The sequence below is a fragment of the Lonchura striata genome, chromosome 31 (genome assembly GCF_050655825.1).
Source record: "Lonchura striata isolate lonStrDom1 chromosome 31, ASM5065582v1, whole genome shotgun sequence".
In the NCBI taxonomy this organism is placed as follows: Eukaryota; Metazoa; Chordata; class Aves; order Passeriformes; family Estrildidae; genus Lonchura; species Lonchura striata.
In genome coordinates, this window is record NC_140733.1 from 10,129,362 (window position 1) to 10,148,932 (window position 19,571).

Genomic DNA, 19,571 nt, shown 5'->3' on the forward strand with positions numbered 1-19,571 from the left:
CGGTGTGGGCTCCATCCTTCGATATAAGGATTTTTTGCAGTCAGGGCCAGGGTCGCAGGGCCAGGGGCCCCTGGGCACATCCTTTTTCCATTTTCACTGGGAAAGAAAACTCAGCAGTCCAGGTTCCTGATGTCAGTTTGTAGGGCTCCCTTGGGTCTATCAGGGCAGCACAAGTTTGAGGTGGGGACAACTTCGGTGTGGGGTCCATCCTTCGATATAAGGATTCTTTGCAGTGAGGCCCCAGCCCAGGGCCAGGGGCCCCTGGGCACATCCTTTTTCCATTTTCCCTGGGAAAAGTAAACTCAGCAGTCCAGGTTCCTGATGTGAGTCTGTAGGGCTCCCTTGGGTCTATCAGGGCAGCACAAGTTTGAGGTGGGGACAACTTCGGTGTGGGGTCCATCCTTCGATATAAGGATTTTTTGCAGTCAGGGCCAGGGGCCCCTGGGCACATCCTTTTTCCATTTTCCCTGGGAAAGAAAACTCAGCAGTCCAGGTTCCTGATGTCAGTTTGTAGGGCTCCCTTGGGTCTATCAGGGCAGCACAAGTTTGAGGTGGGGACAACTTCGGTGTGGGGTCCATCCTTCGATATACGGATTTTTTGCAGTCAGGGCCAGGGGCCCCTGGGCACATCCTTTTTCCATTTTCCCTGGGAAAGAAAACTCAGCAGTCCAGGTTCCTGATGTCAGTTTGTAGGGCTCCCTTGGGTCTATCAGGGCAGCACAAGTTTGAGGTGGGGACAACTTTGGTGTGGGGTCCATCCTTCGATATAAGGATTCTTTGCAGTCAGGGCCAGGGGCCCCCGGGCACATCCTTTTTCCATTTTCCCTGGGAAAGAAAACTCAGCAGTCCAGGTTCCTGATGTCAGTTTGTAGGGCTCCCTTGGGTCTATCAGGGCAGCACAAGTTTGAGGTGGGGACAACTTCGGTGTGGGGTCCATCCTTCGATATAAGGATTTTTTGCAGTGAGGCCCCAGCCCAGGGCCAGGAGCCCCTGGGCACATCCTTTGGCCATTTTCCCTGGGAAAGAAAAGTCAGCAGTCCAGGTTCCTGATGTCAGTTTGTAGGGCTCCCTTGGGTCTATCAGGGCAGCACAAGTTTGAGGTGGGGACAACTTCGGTCTGGGGTCCATCCTTCGATATAAGGTTTTTTTGCAGTGAGGCACCAGCCCAGGGCCAGGGAACCCTGGGCACATCCTTTTTCCATTTTCCCTGGGATAGAAAACTCAGCAGTCCAGGTTCCTGATGTCAGTTTGTAGGGTTCCCTTGGGTCTATCAGGGCAGCACTAGTTTGAGGTGGGGACAACTTCGGTGTGGGGTCCATCCTTCTATATAAGGATTCTTTGCAGTCAGGGCCAGGGGCCCCTGGGCACATCCTTTTTCCATTTTCCCTGGGAAAGAAAACTCAGCAGTCCAGGTTCCTGATGTCAGTTTGTAGGGCTCCCTTGGGTCTATCAGGGCAGCACAAGTTTGAGGAGGGGACAATTTCAGTGTGGGCTCCATCCTTCGATATAAGGATTTTTTGCAGTCAGGGCTAGGGGCCCCTGGGCACAACCTTTTTCCATTTTCCCTGGGAAAGAAAACTCATCAGTCCAAGTTCCTGATGTCAGTTTGTAGGGCTCCCTTGGGTCTATCAGGGCAGCACAAGTTTGAGGTGGGGACAACTTCGGTGTGGGGTCCATCCTTCGATATAAGGATTCTTTGCAGTGAGGCCCCAGCCCAGGGCCAGGGGCCCCTGGGCACATCCTTTTTCCATTTTCCCTGGGAAAGAAAACTCAGCAGTCCAGGTTCCTGATGTCAGTTTGTAGGGCTCCCTTGGGTGTATCAGGGCAGCACAAGTTTGAGGTGGGGACAACTTCGGTGTGGGGTCCATCCTTCGATATAAGGATTTTTTGCAGTCAGGGCCAGGGTCCCAGGGCCAGGGGCCCCTGGGCACATCCTTTTTCCATTTTCCCTGGGAAAGAAAACTCAGCAGTCCAGGTTCCTGATGTCAGTTTGTAGGGCTCCCTTGGGTCTATCAGGGCAGCACAAGTTTGAGGTGGGGACAAGTTCGGTGTGGGGTCCATCGTTCGATATAAGGATTCTTTGCAGTGAGGCCCAGCCCAGGGCCAGGGGCCCCTGGGCACATCCTTTTTCCATTTTCCCTGGGAAAGAAAACTCAGCAGTCCAGGTTCCTGATGTCAGTTTGTAGGGTTCCCTTGGGTCTATCAGGGCAGCACAAGTTTGAGGTGGGGACAACTTCGGTCTGGGGTCCATCCTTCGATATAAGGATTCTTTGCGGTGAGGCCCCAGCCCATGTCCAGGGGCCCCTGGGCACATCCTTTTTCCATTTTCCCTGGGAAAGAAAACTCAGCAGTCCAGGTTCCTGATGTCAGTTTGTAGGGCTCCCTTGGGTCTATCAGGGCAGCACAAGTTTGAGGTGGGCACATCTTCGGTGTGGGGTCCATCCTTCGATATAAGGATTCTTTGCAGTGAGGCCCCAGCCCATGTCCAGGGGACTCTGGGAACATCCTTTTTCCATTTTCCCTGGGAAAGAAAACTCAGCAGTCCAGGTTCCTGATGTCAGTTTGTAGGGCTCCCTTGGGTCTATCAGGGCAGCACAAGTTTGAGGTGGGGACAACTTCGGTGTGGGGTCCATCCTTCGATATAAGGATTCTTTGCAGTGAGGCCCCAGCCCATGTCCAGGGGCCTCTGGGCACATCCTTTTTCCATTTTCCCTGGGAAAGAAAACTCAGCAGTCCAGGTTCCTGATGTCAGTTTGTAGGGCTCCCTTGGGTCTATCAGGGCAGCACAAGTTTGAGGTGGGGACAACTTCGGTGTGGGGTCCATCCTTCGATATAAGGATTCTTTGCAGTCAGGGCCAGGGGCCCCTGGGCACATCCTTTTTCCATTTTCCCTGGGAAAGAAAACTCAGCAGTCCAGGTTCCTGATGTCAGTTTGTAGGGCTCACTTGGGTCTATCAGGGCAGCACAAGTTTGAGGTGGGGACAACTTCGGTGTGGGGTCCATCCTTCGATATAAGGATTTTTTGCAGTCAGGGCCAGGGGCCCCTGGGCACATCCTTTTTCCATTTTCCCTGGGAAAGAAAACTCAGCAGTCCAGGTTCCTGATGTCAGTTTGTAGGGCTCCCTTGGGTCTATCAGGGCAGCACAAGTTTGAGGTGGGGACAACTTCGGTGTGGGGTCCATCCTTCGATATAAGAATTTTTGGCAGTCAGGGCCAGGGTTCCCTGGGCACATCCTTTTTCCATTTTCCCTGGGAAAGAAAAGTCAGCAGTCCAGGTTCCTGATGTCAGTTTGTAGGGCTCCCTTGGGTCTATCAGGGCAGCACAAGTTTGAGGTGGGGACATCTTCGGTGTGGGGTCCATCCTTCGATATAAGGATTCTTTGCAGTCAGGGCCAGGGGCCCCCGGGCACATCCTTTTTCCATTTTCCCTGGGAAAGAAAACTCAGCAGTCCAGGTTCCTGATGTCAGTTTGTAGGGCTCCCTTGGGTCTATCAGGGCAGCACAAGTTTGAGGAGGGGACAACTTCGGTGTGGGCTCCATCCTTCGATATAAGGATTTTTTGCCGTCAGGGCCAGGGGCCCCTGGGCACATCCTTTTTCCATTTTCCCTGGGAAAGAAAACTCAGCAGTCCAGGTTCCTGATGTCAGTTTGTAGGGCTCCCTTGGGTCTATCAGGGCAGCACAAGTTTGAGGTGGGGACAACTTCGGTGTGGGGTCCATCCTTCGATATAAGGATTTTTTGCAGTCAGGGCCAGGGGCCCCTGGGCACATCCTTTTTCCATTTTCCCTGGGAAAGAAAACTCAGCAGTCCAGGTTCCTGATGTCAGTTTGTAGGGCTCCCTTGGGTCTATCAGGGCAGCACAAGTTTGAGGTGGGGACAACTTTGGTGTGGGGTCCATCCTTCGATATACGGATTCTTTGCAGTCAGGGCCAGGGGCCCCTGGGCACATCCTTTTTCCATTTTCCCTGGGAAAGAAAACTCAGCAGTCCAGGTTCCTGATGTCAGTTTGTAGGGCTCCCTTGGGTCTATCAGGGCAGCACAAGTTTGAGGTGGGGACATCTTCGGTGTGGGGTCCATCCTTCGATATAAGGATTCTTTGCAGTCAGGGCCAGGGGCCCCCGGGCACATCCTTTTTCCATTTTCCCTGGGAAAGAAAACTCAGCAGTCCAGGTTCCTGATGTCAGTTTGTAGGGCTCCCTTGGGTCTATCAGGGCAGCACAAGTTTGAGGTGGGGACAACTTCGGTGTGGGGTCCATCCTTCGATATAAGGATTTTTTGCAGTCAGGGCCAGGGGCCCCTGGGCACATCCTTTTTCCATTTTCCCTGGGAAAGAAAACTCAGCAGTCCAGGTTCCTGATGTCAGTTTGTAGGGCTCCCTTGGGTCTATCAGGGCAGCACAAGTTTGAGGTGGGGACAACTTTGGTGTGGGGTCCATCCTTCGATATAAGGATTCTTTGCAGTCAGGGCCAGGGGCCCCTGGGCACATCCTTTTTCCATTTTCCCTGGGAAAGAAAACTCAGCAGTCCAGGTTCCTGATGTCAGTTTGTAGGGCTCCCTTGGGTCTATCAGGGCAGCACAAGTTTGAGGTGGGGACAACTTCGGTGTGGGGTCCATCCTTCGATATAAGGATTCTTTGCAGTGAGGCCCCATCCCATGTCCAGGGGCCCCTGGGCACATCCTTTTTCCATTTTCCCTGGGAAAGAAAACTCAGCAGTCCAGGTTCCTGATGTCAGTTTGTAGGGCTGCCTTGGGTCTATCAGGGCAGCACAAGTTTGAGGTGGGCACATCTTCGGTGTGGGGTCCATCCTTCGATATAAGGATTCTTTGCAGTGAGGCCCCAGCCCATGTCCAGGGGCCTCTGGGCACATCCTTTTTCCATTTTCCCTTGGAAAGAAAACTCAGCAGTCCAGGTTCCTGATGTCAGTTTGTAGGGCTCCCTTGGGTCTATCAGGGCAGCACAAGTTTGAGGTGGGGACAACTTCGGTGTGGGGTCCATCCTTCGATATAAGGATTCTTTGCAGTGAGGCCCCAGCCCATGTCCAGGGGCCTCTGGGCACATCCTTTTTCCATTTTCCCTGGGAAAGAAAACTCAGCAGTCCAGGTTCCTGATGTCCGTTTGTAGGGCTCCCTTGGGTCTATCAGGGCAGCACAAGTTTGAGGTGGGGACAACTTCGGTGTGGGGTCCATCCTTCGATATAAGAATTTTTGGCAGTCAGGGCCAGGGTTCCCTGGGCACATCCTTTTTCCATTTTCCCTGGGAAAGAAAACATAGCAGTCCAGGTTCCTGATGTCAGTTTGTAGGGCTCCCTTGGGTCTATCAGGGCAGCACAAGTTTGAGGTGGGGACAACTTCGGTGTGGGGTCCATCCTTCGATATAAGGATTCTTTGCAGTGAGGCCCCAGCCCAGGGCCAGGGGCCCCTGGGCACATCCTTTTTCCATTTTCCCTGGGAAAAGTAAACTCAGCAGTCCAGGTTCCTGATGTGAGTCTGTAGGGCTCCCTTGGGTCTATCAGGGCAGCACAAGTTTGAGGTGGGGACAACTTCGGTGTGGGGTCCATCCTTCGATATAAGGATTTTTTGCAGTCAGGGCCAGGGGCCCCTGGGCACATCCTTTTTCCATTTTCCCTGGGAAAGAAAACTCAGCAGTCCAGGTTCCTGATGTCAGTTTGTAGGGCTCCCTTGGGTCTATCAGGGCAGCACAAGTTTGAGGTGGGGACAACTTCGGTGTGGGGTCCATCCTTCGATATACGGATTTTTTGCAGTCAGGGCCAGGGGCCCCTGGGCACATCCTTTTTCCATTTTCCCTGGGAAAGAAAACTCAGCAGTCCAGGTTCCTGATGTCAGTTTGTAGGGCTCCCTTGGGTCTATCAGGGCAGCACAAGTTTGAGGTGGGGACAACTTTGGTGTGGGGTCCATCCTTCGATATAAGGATTCTTTGCAGTCAGGGCCAGGGGCCCCCGGGCACATCCTTTTTCCATTTTCCCTGGGAAAGAAAACTCAGCAGTCCAGGTTCCTGATGTCAGTTTGTAGGGCTCCCTTGGGTCTATCAGGGCAGCACAAGTTTGAGGTGGGGACAACTTCGGTGTGGGGTCCATCCTTCGATATAAGGATTTTTTGCAGTGAGGCCCCAGCCCAGGGCCAGGAGCCCCTGGGCACATCCTTTGGCCATTTTCCCTGGGAAAGAAAAGTCAGCAGTCCAGGTTCCTGATGTCAGTTTGTAGGGCTCCCTTGGGTCTATCAGGGCAGCACAAGTTTGAGGTGGGGACAACTTCGGTCTGGGGTCCATCCTTCGATATAAGGTTTTTTTGCAGTGAGGCACCAGCCCAGGGCCAGGGAACCCTGGGCACATCCTTTTTCCATTTTCCCTGGGATAGAAAACTCAGCAGTCCAGGTTCCTGATGTCAGTTTGTAGGGTTCCCTTGGGTCTATCAGGGCAGCACTAGTTTGAGGTGGGGACAACTTCGGTGTGGGGTCCATCCTTCTATATAAGGATTCTTTGCAGTCAGGGCCAGGGGCCCCTGGGCACATCCTTTTTCCATTTTCCCTGGGAAAGAAAACTCAGCAGTCCAGGTTCCTGATGTCAGTTTGTAGGGCTCCCTTGGGTCTATCAGGGCAGCACAAGTTTGAGGAGGGGACAATTTCGGTGTGGGCTCCATCCTTCGATATAAGGATTTTTTGCAGTCAGGGCTAGGGGCCCCTGGGCACAACCTTTTTCCATTTTCCCTGGGAAAGAAAACTCATCAGTCCAAGTTCCTGATGTCAGTTTGTAGGGCTCCCTTGGGTCTATCAGGGCAGCACAAGTTTGAGGTGGGGACAACTTCGGTGTGGGGTCCATCCTTCGATATAAGGATTCTTTGCAGTGAGGCCCCAGCCCAGGGCCAGGGGCCCCTGGGCACATCCTTTTTCCATTTTCCCTGGGAAAGAAAACTCAGCAGTCCAGGTTCCTGATGTCAGTTTGTAGGGCTCCCTTGGGTGTATCAGGGCAGCACAAGTTTGAGGTGGGGACAACTTCGGTGTGGGGTCCATCCTTCGATATAAGGATTTTTTGCAGTCAGGGCCAGGGTCCCAGGGCCAGGGGCCCCTGGGCACATCCTTTTTCCATTTTCCCTGGGAAAGAAAACTCAGCAGTCCAGGTTCCTGATGTCAGTTTGTAGGGCTCCCTTGGGTCTATCAGGGCAGCACAAGTTTGAGGTGGGGACAACTTCGGTGTGGGGTCCATCGTTCGATATAAGGATTCTTTGCAGTGAGGCCCAGCCCAGGGCCAGGGGCCCCTGGGCACATCCTTTTTCCATTTTCCCTGGGAAAGAAAACTCAGCAGTCCAGGTTCCTGATGTCAGTTTGTAGGGTTCCCTTGGGTCTATCAGGGCAGCACAAGTTTGAGGTGGGCACATCTTCGGTGTGGGGTCCATCCTTCGATATAAGGATTCTTTGCAGTGAGGCCCCAGCCCATGTCCAGGGGCCTCTGGGCACATCCTTTTTCCATTTTCCCTGGGAAAGAAAACTCAGCAGTCCAGGTTCCTGATGTCAGTTTGTAGGGCTCCCTTGGGTCTATCAGGGCAGCACAAGTTTGAGGTGGGCACATCTTCGGTGTGGGGTCCATCCTTCGATATAAGGATTCTTTGCAGTGAGGCCCCAGCCCATGTCCAGGGGACTCTGGGCACATCCTTTTTCCATTTTCCCTGGGAAAGAAAACTCAGCAGTCCAGGTTCCTGATGTCAGTTTGTAGGGCTCCCTTGGGTCTATCAGGGCAGCACAAGTTTGAGGTGGGGACAACTTCGGTGTGGGGTCCATCCTTCGATATAAGGATTCTTTGCAGTGAGGCCCCAGCCCATGTCCAGGGGCCTCTGGGCACATCCTTTTTCCATTTTCCCTGGGAAAGAAAACTCAGCAGTCCAGGTTCCTGATGTCAGTTTGTAGGGCTCCCTTGGGTCTATCAGGGCAGCACAAGTTTGAGGTGGGGACAACTTCGGTGTGGGGTCCATCCTTCGATATAAGGATTCTTTGCAGTCAGGGCCAGGGGCCCCTGGGCACATCCTTTTTCCATTTTCCCTGGGAAAGAAAACTCAGCAGTCCAGGTTCCTGATGTCAGTTTGTAGGGCTCCCTTGGGTCTATCAGGGCAGCACAAGTTTGAGGTGGGGACAACTTCGGTGTGGGGTCCATCCTTCGATATAAGGATTCTTTGCAGTGAGGCCCCAGCCCAGGGCCAGGGGCCCCTGGGCACATCCTTTTTCCATTTTCCCTGGGAAAGAAAAGTCAGCAGTCCAGGTTCCTGATGTCAGTTTGTAGGGCTCCCTTGGGTCTATCAGGGCAGCACAAGTTTGAGGTGGGGACAAATTCGGTGTGGGCTCCATCCTTCGATATAAGGATTTTTTGCAGTCAGGGCCAGGGTCGCAGGGCCAGGGGCCCCTGGGCACATCCTTTTTCCATTTTCACTGGGAAAGAAAACTCAGCAGTCCAGGTTCCTGATGTCAGTTTGTAGGGCTCCCTTGGGTCTATCAGGGCAGCACAAGTTTGAGGTGGGGACAACTTCGGTGTGGGGTCCATCCTTCGATATAAGGATTTTTTGCAGTCAGGGCCAGGGGCCCCTGGGCACATCCTTTTTCCATTTTCCCTGGGAAAGAAAACTCAGCAGTCCAGGTTCCTGATGTCAGTTTGTAGGGCTCCCTTGGGTCTATCAGGGCAGCACAAGTTTGAGGTGGGGACAACTTCGGTGTGGGGTCCATCCTTCGATATAAGGATTCTTTGCAGTCAGGGCCAGGGGCCCCCGGGCACATCCTTTTTCCATTTTCCCTCGGAAAGAAAACTCAGCAGTCCAGGTTCCTGATGTCAGTTTGTAGGGCTCCCTTGGGTCTATCAGGGCAGCACAAGTTTGAGGTGGGGACAACTTCGGTGTGGGGTCCATCCTTCGATATAAGAATTTTTGGCAGTCAGGGCCAGGGTTCCCTGGGCACATCCTTTTTCCATTTTCCCTGGGAAAGAAAACTCAGCAGTCCAGGTTCCTGATGTCAGTTTGTAGGGCTCCCTTGGGTCTATCAGGGCAGCACAAGTTTGAGGTGGGGACATCTTCGGTGTGGGGTCCATCCTTCGATATAAGGATTCTTTGCAGTCAGGGCCAGGGGCCCCCGGGCACATCCTTTTTCCATTTTCCCTGGGAAAGAAAACTCAGCAGTCCAGGTTCCTGATGTCAGTTTGTAGGGCTCCCTTGGGTCTATCAGGGCAGCACAAGTTTGAGGAGGGGACAACTTCGGTGTGGGCTCCATCCTTCGATATAAGGATTTTTTGCAGTCAGGGCCAGGGGCCCCTGGGCACATCCTTTTTCCATTTTCCCTGGGAAAGAAAACTCAGCAGTCCAGGTTCCTGATGTCAGTTTGTAGGGCTCCCTTGGGTCTATCAGGGCAGCACAAGTTTGAGGTGGGGACAACTTCGGTGTGGGGTCCATCCTTCGATATAAGGATTTTTTGCAGTCAGGGCCAGGGGCCCCTGGGCACATCCTTTTTCCATTTTCCCTGGGAAAGAAAACTCAGCAGTCCAGGTTCCTGATGTCAGTTTGTAGGGCTCCCTTGGGTCTATCAGGGCAGCACAAGTTTGAGGTGGGGACAACTTTGGTGTGGGGTCCATCCTTCGATATACGGATTCTTTGCAGTCAGGGCCAGGGGCCCCCGGGCACATCCTTTTTCCATTTTCCCTGGGAAAGAAAACTCAGCAGTCCAGGTTCCTGATGTCAGTTTGTAGGGCTCCCTTGGGTCTATCAGGGCAGCACAAGTTTGAGGTGGGGACAACTTCGGTGTGGGGTCCATCCTTCGATATAAGGATTCTTTGCAGTGAGGCCCCAGCCCATGTCCAGGGGCCTCTGGGCACATCCTTTTTCCATTTTCCCTGGGAAAGAAAACTCAGCAGTCCAGGTTCCTGATGTCAGTTTGTAGGGCTCCCTTGGGTCTATCAGGGCAGCACAAGTTTGAGGTGGGGACAACTTCGGTGTGGGGTCCATCCTTCGATATAAGGATTTTTTGCAGTCAGGGCCAGGGGCCCCTGGGCACATCCTTTTTCCATTTTCCCTGGGAAAGAAAACTCAGCAGTCCAGGTTCCTGATGTCAGTTTGTAGGGCTCCCTTGGGTCTATCAGGGCAGCACAAGTTTGAGGTGGGGACAACTTCGGTGTGGGGTCCATCCTTCGATATAAGGATTCTTTGCAGTGAGGCCCCAGCCCAGGGCCAGGGGCCCCTGGGCACATCCTTTTTCCATTTTCCCTGGGAAAGAAAAGTCAGCAGTCCAGGTTCCTGATGTCAGTTTGTAGGGCTCCCTTGGGTCTATCAGGGCAGCACAAGTTTGAGGTGGGGACAAATTCGGTGTGGGCTCCATCCTTCGATATAAGGATTTTTTGCAGTCAGGGCCAGGGTCGCAGGGCCAGGGGCCCCTGGGCACATCCTTTTTCCATTTTCACTGGGAAAGAAAACTCAGCAGTCCAGGTTCCTGATGTCAGTTTGTAGGGCTCCCTTGGGTCTATCAGGGCAGCACAAGTTTGAGGTGGGGACAACTTCGGTGTGGGGTCCATCCTTCGATATAAGGATTTTTTGCAGTCAGGGCCAGGGGCCCCTGGGCACATCCTTTTTCCATTTTCCCTGGGAAAGAAAACTCAGCAGTCCAGGTTCCTGATGTCAGTTTGTAGGGCTCCCTTGGGTCTATCAGGGCAGCACAAGTTTGAGGTGGGGACAACTTCGGTGTGGGGTCCATCCTTCGATATAAGGATTCTTTGCAGTCAGGGCCAGGGGCCCCCGGGCACATCCTTTTTCCATTTTCCCTGGGAAAGAAAACTCAGCAGTCCAGGTTCCTGATGTCAGTTTGTAGGGCTCCCTTGGGTCTATCAGGGCAGCACAAGTTTGAGGTGGGGACAACTTCGGTGTGGGGTCCATCCTTCGATATAAGAATTTTTGGCAGTCAGGGCCAGGGTTCCCTGGGCACATCCTTTTTCCATTTTCCCTGGGAAAGAAAACTCAGCAGTCCAGGTTCCTGATGTCAGTTTGTAGGGCTCCCTTGGGTCTATCAGGGCAGCACAAGTTTGAGGTGGGGACATCTTCGGTGTGGGGTCCATCCTTCGATATAAGGATTCTTTGCAGTCAGGGCCAGGGGCCCCTGGGCACATCCTTTTTCCATTTTCCCTGGGAAAGAAAACTCAGCAGTCCAGGTTCCTGATGTCAGTTTGTAGGGCTCCCTTGGGTCTATCAGGGCAGCACAAGTTTGAGGAGGGGACAACTTCGGTGTGGGCTCCATCCTTCGATATAAGGATTTTTTGCAGTCAGGGCCAGGGGCCCCTGGGCACATCCTTTTTCCATTTTCCCTGGGAAAGAAAACTCAGCAGTCCAGGTTCCTGATGTCAGTTTGTAGGGCTCCCTTGGGTCTATCAGGGCAGCACAAGTTTGAGGTGGGGACAACTTCGGTGTGGGGTCCATCCTTCGATATAAGGATTTTTTGCAGTCAGGGCCAGGGGCCCCTGGGCACATCCTTTTTCCATTTTCCCTGGGAAAGAAAACTCAGCAGTCCAGGTTCCTGATGTCAGTTTGTAGGGCTCCCTTGGGTCTATCAGGGCAGCACAAGTTTGAGGTGGGGACAACTTTGGTGTGGGGTCCATCCTTCGATATACGGATTCTTTGCAGTCAGGGCCAGGGGCCCCCGGGCACATCCTTTTTCCATTTTCCCTGGGAAAGAAAACTCAGCAGTCCAGGTTCCTGATGTCAGTTTGTAGGGCTCCCTTGGGTCTATCAGGGCAGCACAAGTTTGAGGTGGGGACATCTTCGGTGTGGGGTCCATCCTTCGATATAAGGATTCTTTGCAGTCAGGGCCAGGGGCCCCCGGGCACATCCTTTTTCCATTTTCCCTGGGAAAGAAAACTCAGCAGTCCAGGTTCCTGATGTCAGTTTGTAGGGCTCCCTTGGGTCTATCAGGGCAGCACAAGTTTGAGGTGGGGACAACTTCGGTGTGGGGTCCATCCTTCGATATAAGAATTTTTGGCAGTCAGGGCCAGGGTTCCCTGGGCACATCCTTTTTCCATTTTCCCTGGGAAAGAAAACTCAGCAGTCCAGGTTCCTGATGTCAGTTTGTAGGGCTCCCTTGGGTCTATCAGGGCAGCACAAGTTTGAGGTGGGGACAACTTCGGTGTGGGGTCCATCCTTCGATATAAGGATTTTTTGCAGTGAGGCCCCAGCCCAGGGCCAGGGGCCCCTGAGCACATCCTTTGGCCATTTTCCCTGGGAAAGAAAAGTCAGCAGTCCAGGTTCCTGATGTCAGTTTGTAGGGCTCCCTTGGGTCTATCAGGGCAGCACAAGTTTGAGGTGGGGACAACTTCGGTGTGGGGTCCATCCTTCGATATAAGGTTTTTTTGCAGTGAGGCCCCAGCCCAGGGCCAGGGAACCCTGGGCACATCCTTTTTCCATTTTCCCTGGGAAAGAAAACTCAGCAGTCCAGGTTCCTGATGTCAGTTTGTAGGGCTCCCTTGGGTCTATCAGGGCAGCACAAGTTTGAGGTGGGGACAACTTTGGTGTGGGGTCCATCCTTCGATATAAGGATTTTTTGCAGTCAGGGCCAGGGGCCCCTGGGCACATCCTTTTTCCATTTTCCCTGGGAAAGAAAACTCAGCAGTCCAGGTTCCTGATGTCAGTTTGTAGGGCTCCCTTGGGTCTATCAGGGCAGCACAAGTTTGAGGTGGGGACATCTTCGGTGTGGGGTCCATCCTTCGATATAAGGATTCTTTGCAGTCAGGGCCAGGGGCCCCCGGGCACATCCTTTTTCCATTTTCCCTGGGAAAGAAAACTCAGCAGTCCAGGTTCCTGATGTCAGTTTGTAGGGCTCCCTTGGGTCTATCAGGGCAGCACAAGTTTGAGGTGGGGACAACTTCGGTGTGGGGTCCATCCTTTGATATACGGATTTTTTGCAGTCAGGGCCAGGGTTCCCTGGGCACATCCTTTTTCCATTTTCCCTGGGAAAGAAAACTCAGCAGTCCAGGTTCCTGATGTCAGTTTGTAGGGCTCCCTTGGGTCTATCAGGGCAGCACAAGTTTGAGGTGGGGACAACTTCGGTGTGGGGTCCATCCTTCGATATAAGGATTTTTTGCAGTCAGGGCCAGGGGCCCCTGGGCACATCCTTTTTCCATTTTCCCTGGGAAAGAAAACTCAGCAGTCCAGGTTCCTGATGTCAGTTTGTAGGGCTCCCTTGGGTCTATCAGGGCAGCACAAGTTTGAGGTGGGGACAACTTTGGTGTGGGGTCCATCCTTCGATATACGGATTCTTTTCAGTCAGGGCCAGGGGCCCCTGGGCACATCCTTTTTCCATTTTCCCTGGGAAAGAAAACTCAGCAGTCCAGGTTCCTGATGTCAGTTTGTAGGGCTCCCTTGGGTCTATCAGGGCAGCACAAGTTTGAGGTGGGGACATCTTCGGTGTGGGGTCCATCCTTCGATATAAGGATTCTTTGCAGTCAGGGCCAGGGGCCCCCGGGCACATCCTTTTTCCATTTTCCCTGGGAAAGAAAACTCAGCAGTCCAGGTTCCTGATGTCAGTTTGTAGGGCTCCCTTGGGTCTATCAGGGCAGCACAAGTTTGAGGTGGGGACAACTTCGGTGTGGGGTCCATCCTTCGATATAAGAATTTTTGGCAGTCAGGGCCAGGGTTCCCTGGGCACATCCTTTTTCCATTTTCCCTGGGAAAGAAAACTCAGCAGTCCAGGTTCCTGATGTCAGTTTGTAGGGCTCCCTTGGGTCTATCAGGGCAGCACAAGTTTGAGGTGGGGACATCTTTGGTGTGGGGTCCATCCTTCGATATAAGGATTCTTTGCAGTCAGGGCCAGGGGCCCCCGGGCACATCCTTTTTCCATTTTCCCTGGGAAAGAAAACTCAGCAGTCCAGGTTCCTGATGTCAGTTTGTAGGGCTCCCTTGGGTCTATCAGGGCAGCACAAGTTTGAGGTGGGGACAACTTCGGTGTGGGGTCCATCCTTCGATATAAGGATTTTTTGCAGTCAGGGCCAGGGGCCCCTGGGCACATCCTTTTTCCATTTTCCCTGGGAAAGAAAACTCAGCAGTCCAGGTTCCTGATGTCAGTTTGTAGGGCTCCCTTGGGTCTATCAGGGCAGCACAAGTTTGAGGTGGGGACAACTTCGGTGTGGGGTCCATCCTTCGATATAAGGATTCTTTGCAGTCAGGGCCAGGGGCCCCTGGGCACATCCTTTTTCCATTTTCCCTGGGAAAGAAAACTCAGCAGTCCAGGTTCCTGATGTCAGTTTGTAGGGCTCCCTTGGGTCTATCAGGGCAGCACAAGTTTGAGGTGGGGACAACTTCGGTGTGGGGTCCATCCTTCGATATAAGGATTCTTTGCAGTGAGGCCCCATCCCATGTCCAGGGGCCCCTGGGCACATCCTTTTTCCATTTTCCCTGGGAAAGAAAACTCAGCAGTCCAGGTTCCTGATGTCAGTTTGTAGGGCTGCCTTGGGTCTATCAGGGCAGCACAAGTTTGAGGTGGGCACATCTTCGGTGTGGGGTCCATCCTTCGATATAAGGATTCTTTGCAGTGAGGCCCCAGCCCATGTCCAGGGGCCTCTGGGAACATCCTTTTTCCATTTTCCCTGGGAAAGAAAACTCAGCAGTCCAGGTTCCTGATGTCAGTTTGTAGGGCTCCCTTGGGTCTATCAGGGCAGCACAAGTTTGAGGTGGGGACAACTTCGGTGTGGGGTCCATCCTTCGATATAAGGATTCTTTGCAGTGAGGCCCCAGCCCATGTCCAGGGGCCTCTGGGCACATCCTTTTTCCATTTTCCCTGGGAAAGAAAACTCAGCAGTCCAGGTTCCTGATGTCAGTTTGTAGGGCTCCCTTGGGTCTATCAGGGCAGCACAAGTTTGAGGTGGGGACAACTTCGGTGTGGGGTCCATCCTTCGATATAAGAATTTTTGGCAGTCAGGGCCAGGGTTCCCTGGGCACATCCTTTTTCCATTTTCCCTGGGAAAGAAAACTCAGCAGTCCAGGTTCCTGATGTCAGTTTGTAGGGCTCCCTTGGGTCTATCAGGGCAGCACAAGTTTGAGGTGGGGACAACTTCGGTGTGGGGTCCATCCTTCGATATAAGGATTCTTTGCAGTGAGGCCCCAGCCCAGGGCCAGGGGCCCCTGGGCACATCCTTTTTCCATTTTCCCTGGGAAAAGTAAACTCAGCAGTCCAGGTTCCTGATGTCAGTCTGTAGGGCTCCCTTGGGTCTATCAGGGCAGCACAAGTTTGAGGTGGGGACAACTTCGGTGTGGGGTCCATCCTTCGATATAAGGATTTTTTGCAGTCAGGGCCAGGGGCCCCTGGGCACATCCTTTTTCCATTTTCCCTGGGAAAGAAAACTCAGCAGTCCAGGTTCCTGATGTCAGTTTGTAGGGCTCCCTTGGGTCTATCAGGGCAGCACAAGTTTGAGGAGGGGACAATTTCGGTGTGGGCTCCATCCTTCGATATAAGGATTTTTTGCAGTCAGGGCTAGGGGCCCCTGGGCACAACCTTTTTCCATTTTCCCTGGGAAAGAAAACTCATCAGTCCAAGTTCCTGATGTCAGTTTGTAGGGCTCCCTTGGGTCTATCAGGGCAGCACAAGTTTGAGGTGGGGACAACTTCGGTGTGGGGTCCATCCTTCGATATAAGGATTCTTTGCAGTGAGGCCCCAGCCCAGGGCCAGGGGCCCCTGGGCACATCCTTTTTCCATTTTCCCTGGGAAAGAAAACTCAGCAGTCCAGGTTCCTGATGTCAGTTTGTAGGGCTCCCTTGGGTGTATCAGGGCAGCACAAGTTTGAGGTGGGGACAACTTCGGTGTGGGGTCCATCCTTCGATATAAGGATTTTTTGCAGTCAGGGCCAGGGTCCCAGGGCCAGGGGCCCCTGGGCACATCCTTTTTCCATTTTCCCTGGGAAAGAAAACTCAGCAGTCCAGGTTCCTGATGTCAGTTTGTAGGGCTCCCTTGGGTCTATCAGGGCAGCACAAGTTTGAGGTGGGGACAACTTCGGTGTGGGGTCCATCCTTCGATATAAGGATTCTTTGCAGTGAGGCCCAGCCCAGGGCCAGGGGCCCCTGGGCACATCCTTTTTCCATTTTCCCTGGGAAAGAAAACTCAGCAGTCCAGGTTCCTGATGTCAGTTTGTAGGGTTCCCTTGGGTCTATCAGGGCAGCACAAGTTTGAGGTGGGGACAACTTCGGTGTGGGGTCCATCCTTCGATATAAGGATTCTTTGCAGTGAGGCCCCAGCCCATGTCCAGGGGCCCCTGGGCACATCCTTTTTCCATTTTCCCTGGGAAAGAAAACTCAGCAGTCCAGGTTCCTGATGTCAGTTTGTAGGGCTCCCTTGGGTCTATCAGGGCAGCACAACTTTGAGGTGGGCACATCTTCGGTGTGGGGTCCATCCTTCGATATAAGGATTCTTTGCAGTGAGGCCCCAGCCGATGTCCAGGGGACTCTGGGAACATCCTTTTTCCATTTTCCCTGGGAAAGAAAACTCAGCAGTCCAGGTTCCTGATGTCAGTTTGTAGGGCTCCCTTGGGTCTATCAGGGCAGCACAAGTTTGAGGTGGGGACAACTTCGGTGTGGGGTCCATCCTTCGATATAAGGATTCTTTGCAGTGAGGCCCCAGCCCATGTCCAGGGGCCTCTGGGCACATCCTTTTTCCATTTTCCCTGGGAAAGAAAACTCAGCAGTCCAGGTTCCTGATGTCAGTTTGTAGGGCTCCCTTGAGTCTATCAGGGCAGCACAAGTTTGAGGTGGGGACAACTTCGGTGTGGGGTCCATCCTTCGATATAAGGATTCTTTGCAGTCAGGGCCAGGGGCCCCTGGGCACATCCTTTTTCCATTTTCCCTGGGAAAGAAAACTCAGCAGTCCAGGTTCCTGATGTCAGTTTGTAGGGCTCACTTGGGTCTATCAGGGCAGCACAAGTTTGAGGTGGGGACAACTTCGGTGTGGGGTCCATCCTTCGATATAAGGATTTTTTGCAGTCAGGGCCAGGGGCCCCTGGGCACATCCTTTTTCCATTTTCCCTGGGAAAGAAAACTCAGCAGTCCAGGTTCCTGATGTCAGTTTGTAGGGCTCCCTTGGGTCTATCAGGGCAGCACAAGTTTGAGGTGGGGACAACTTCGGTGTGGGGTCCATCCTTCGATATAAGGATTCTTTGCAGTCAGGGCCAGGGGCCCCTGGGCACATCCTTTTTCCATTTTCCCTGGGAAAGAAAACTCAGCAGTCCAGGTTCCTGATGTCAGTTTGTAGGGCTCCCTTGGGTCTATCAGGGCAGCACAAGTTTGAGGTGGGGACAACTTCGGTGTGGGGTCCATCCTTCGATATAAGGATTCTTTGCAGTGAGGCCCCATCCCATGTCCAGGGGCCCCTGGGCACATCCTTTTTCCATTTTCCCTGGGAAAGAAAACTCAGCAGTCCAGGTTCCTGATGTCAGTTTGTAGGGCTGCCTTGGGTCTATCAGGGCAGCACAAGTTTGAGGTGGGCACATCTTCGGTGTGGGGTCCATCCTTCGATATAAGGATTCTTTGCAGTGAGGCCCCAGCCCATGTCCAGGGGCCTCTGGGAACATCCTTTTTCCATTTTCCCTGGGAAAGAAAACTCAGCAGTCCAGGTTCCTGATGTCAGTTTGTAGGGCTCCCTTGGGTCTATCAGGGCAGCACAAGTTTGAGGTGGGGACAACTTCGGTGTGGGGTCCATCCTTCGATATAAGGATTCTTTGCAGTGAGGCCCCAGCCCATGTCCAGGGGCCTCTGGGCACATCCTTTTTCCATTTTCCCTGGGAAAGAAAACTCAGCAGTCCAGGTTCCTGATGTCAGTTTGTAGGGCTCCCTTGGGTCTATCAGGGCAGCACAAGTTTGAGGTGGGGACAACTTCGGTGTGGGGTCCATCCTTCGATATAAGAATTTTTGGCAGTCAGGGCCAGGGTTCCCTGGGCACATCCTTTTTCCATTTTCCCTGGGAAAGAAAACTCAGCAGTCCAGGTTCCTGATGTCAGTTTGTAGGGCTCCCTTGGGTCTATCAGGGCAGCACAAGTTTGAGGTGGGGACAACTTCGGTGTGGGGTCCATCCTTCGATATAAGGATTCTTTGCAGTGAGGCCCCAGCCCAGGGCCAGGGGCCCCTGGGCACATCCTTTTTCCATTTTCCCTGGGAAAAGTAAACTCAGCAGTCCAGGTTCCTGATGTCAGTCTGTAGGGCTCCCTTGGGTCTATCAGGGCAGCACAAGTTTGAGGTGGGGACAACTTCGGTGTGGGGTCCATCCTTCGATATAAGGATTTTTTGCAGTCAGGGCCAGGGGCCCCTGGGCACATCCTTTTTCCATTTTCCCTGGGAAAGAAAACTCAGCAGTCCAGGTTCCTGATGTCAGTTTGTAGGGCTCCCTTGGGTCTATCAGGGCAGCACAAGTTTGAGGAGGGGACAATTTCGGTGTGGGCTCCATCCTTCGATATAAGGATTTTTTGCAGTCAGGGCTAGGGGCCCCTGGGCACAACCTTTTTCCATTTTCCCTGGGAAAGAAAACTCATCAGTCCAAGTTCCTGATGTCAGTTTGTAGGGCTCCCTTGGGTCTATCAGGGCAGCACAAGTTTGAGGTGGGGACAACTTCGGTGTGGGGTCCATCCTTCGATATAAGGATTCTTTGCAGTGAGGCCCCAGCCCAGGGCCAGGGGCCCCTGGGCACATCCTTTTTCCATTTTCCCTGGGAAAGAAAACTCAGCAGTCCAGGTTCCTGATGTCAGTTTGTAGGGCTCCCTTGGGTGTATCAGGGCAGCACAAGTTTGAGGTGGGGACAACTTCGGTGTGGGGTCCATCCTTCGATATAAGGATTTTTTGCAGTCAGGGCCAGGGTCCCAGGGCCAGGGGCCCCTGGGCACATCCTTTTTCCATTTTCCCTGGGAAAGAAAACTCAGCAGTCCAGGTTCCTGATGTCAGTTTGTAGGGCTCCCTTGGGTCTATCAGGGCAGCACAAGTTTGAGGTGGGGACAACTTCGGTGTGGGGTCCATCCTTCGATATAAGGATTCTTTGCAGTGAGGCCCAGCCCAGGGCCAGGGGCCCCTGGGCACATCCTTTTTCCATTTTCCCTGGGAAAGAAAACTCAGCAGTCCAGGTTCCTGATGTCAGTTTGTAGGGTTCCCTTGGGTCTATCAGGGCAGCACAAGTTTGAGGTGGGGACAACTTCGGTGTGGGGTCCATCCTTCGATATAAGGATTCTTTGCAGTGAGGCCCCAGCCCATGTCCAGGGGCCCCTGGGCACATCCTTTTTCCATTTTCCCTGGGAAAGAAAACTCAGCAGTCCAGGTTCCTGATGTCAGTTTGTAGGGCTCCCTTGGGTCTATCAGGGCAGCACAACTTTGAGGTGGGCACATCTTCGGTGTGGGGTCCATCCTTCGATATAAGGATTCTTTGCAGTGAGGCCCCAGCCGATGTCCAGGGGACTCTGGGAACATCCTTTTTCCATTTTCCCTGGGAAAGAAAACTCAGCAGTCCAGGTTCCTGATGTCAGTTTGTAGGGCTCCCTTGGGTCTATCAGGGCAGCACAAGTTTGAGGTGGGGACAACTTCGGTGTG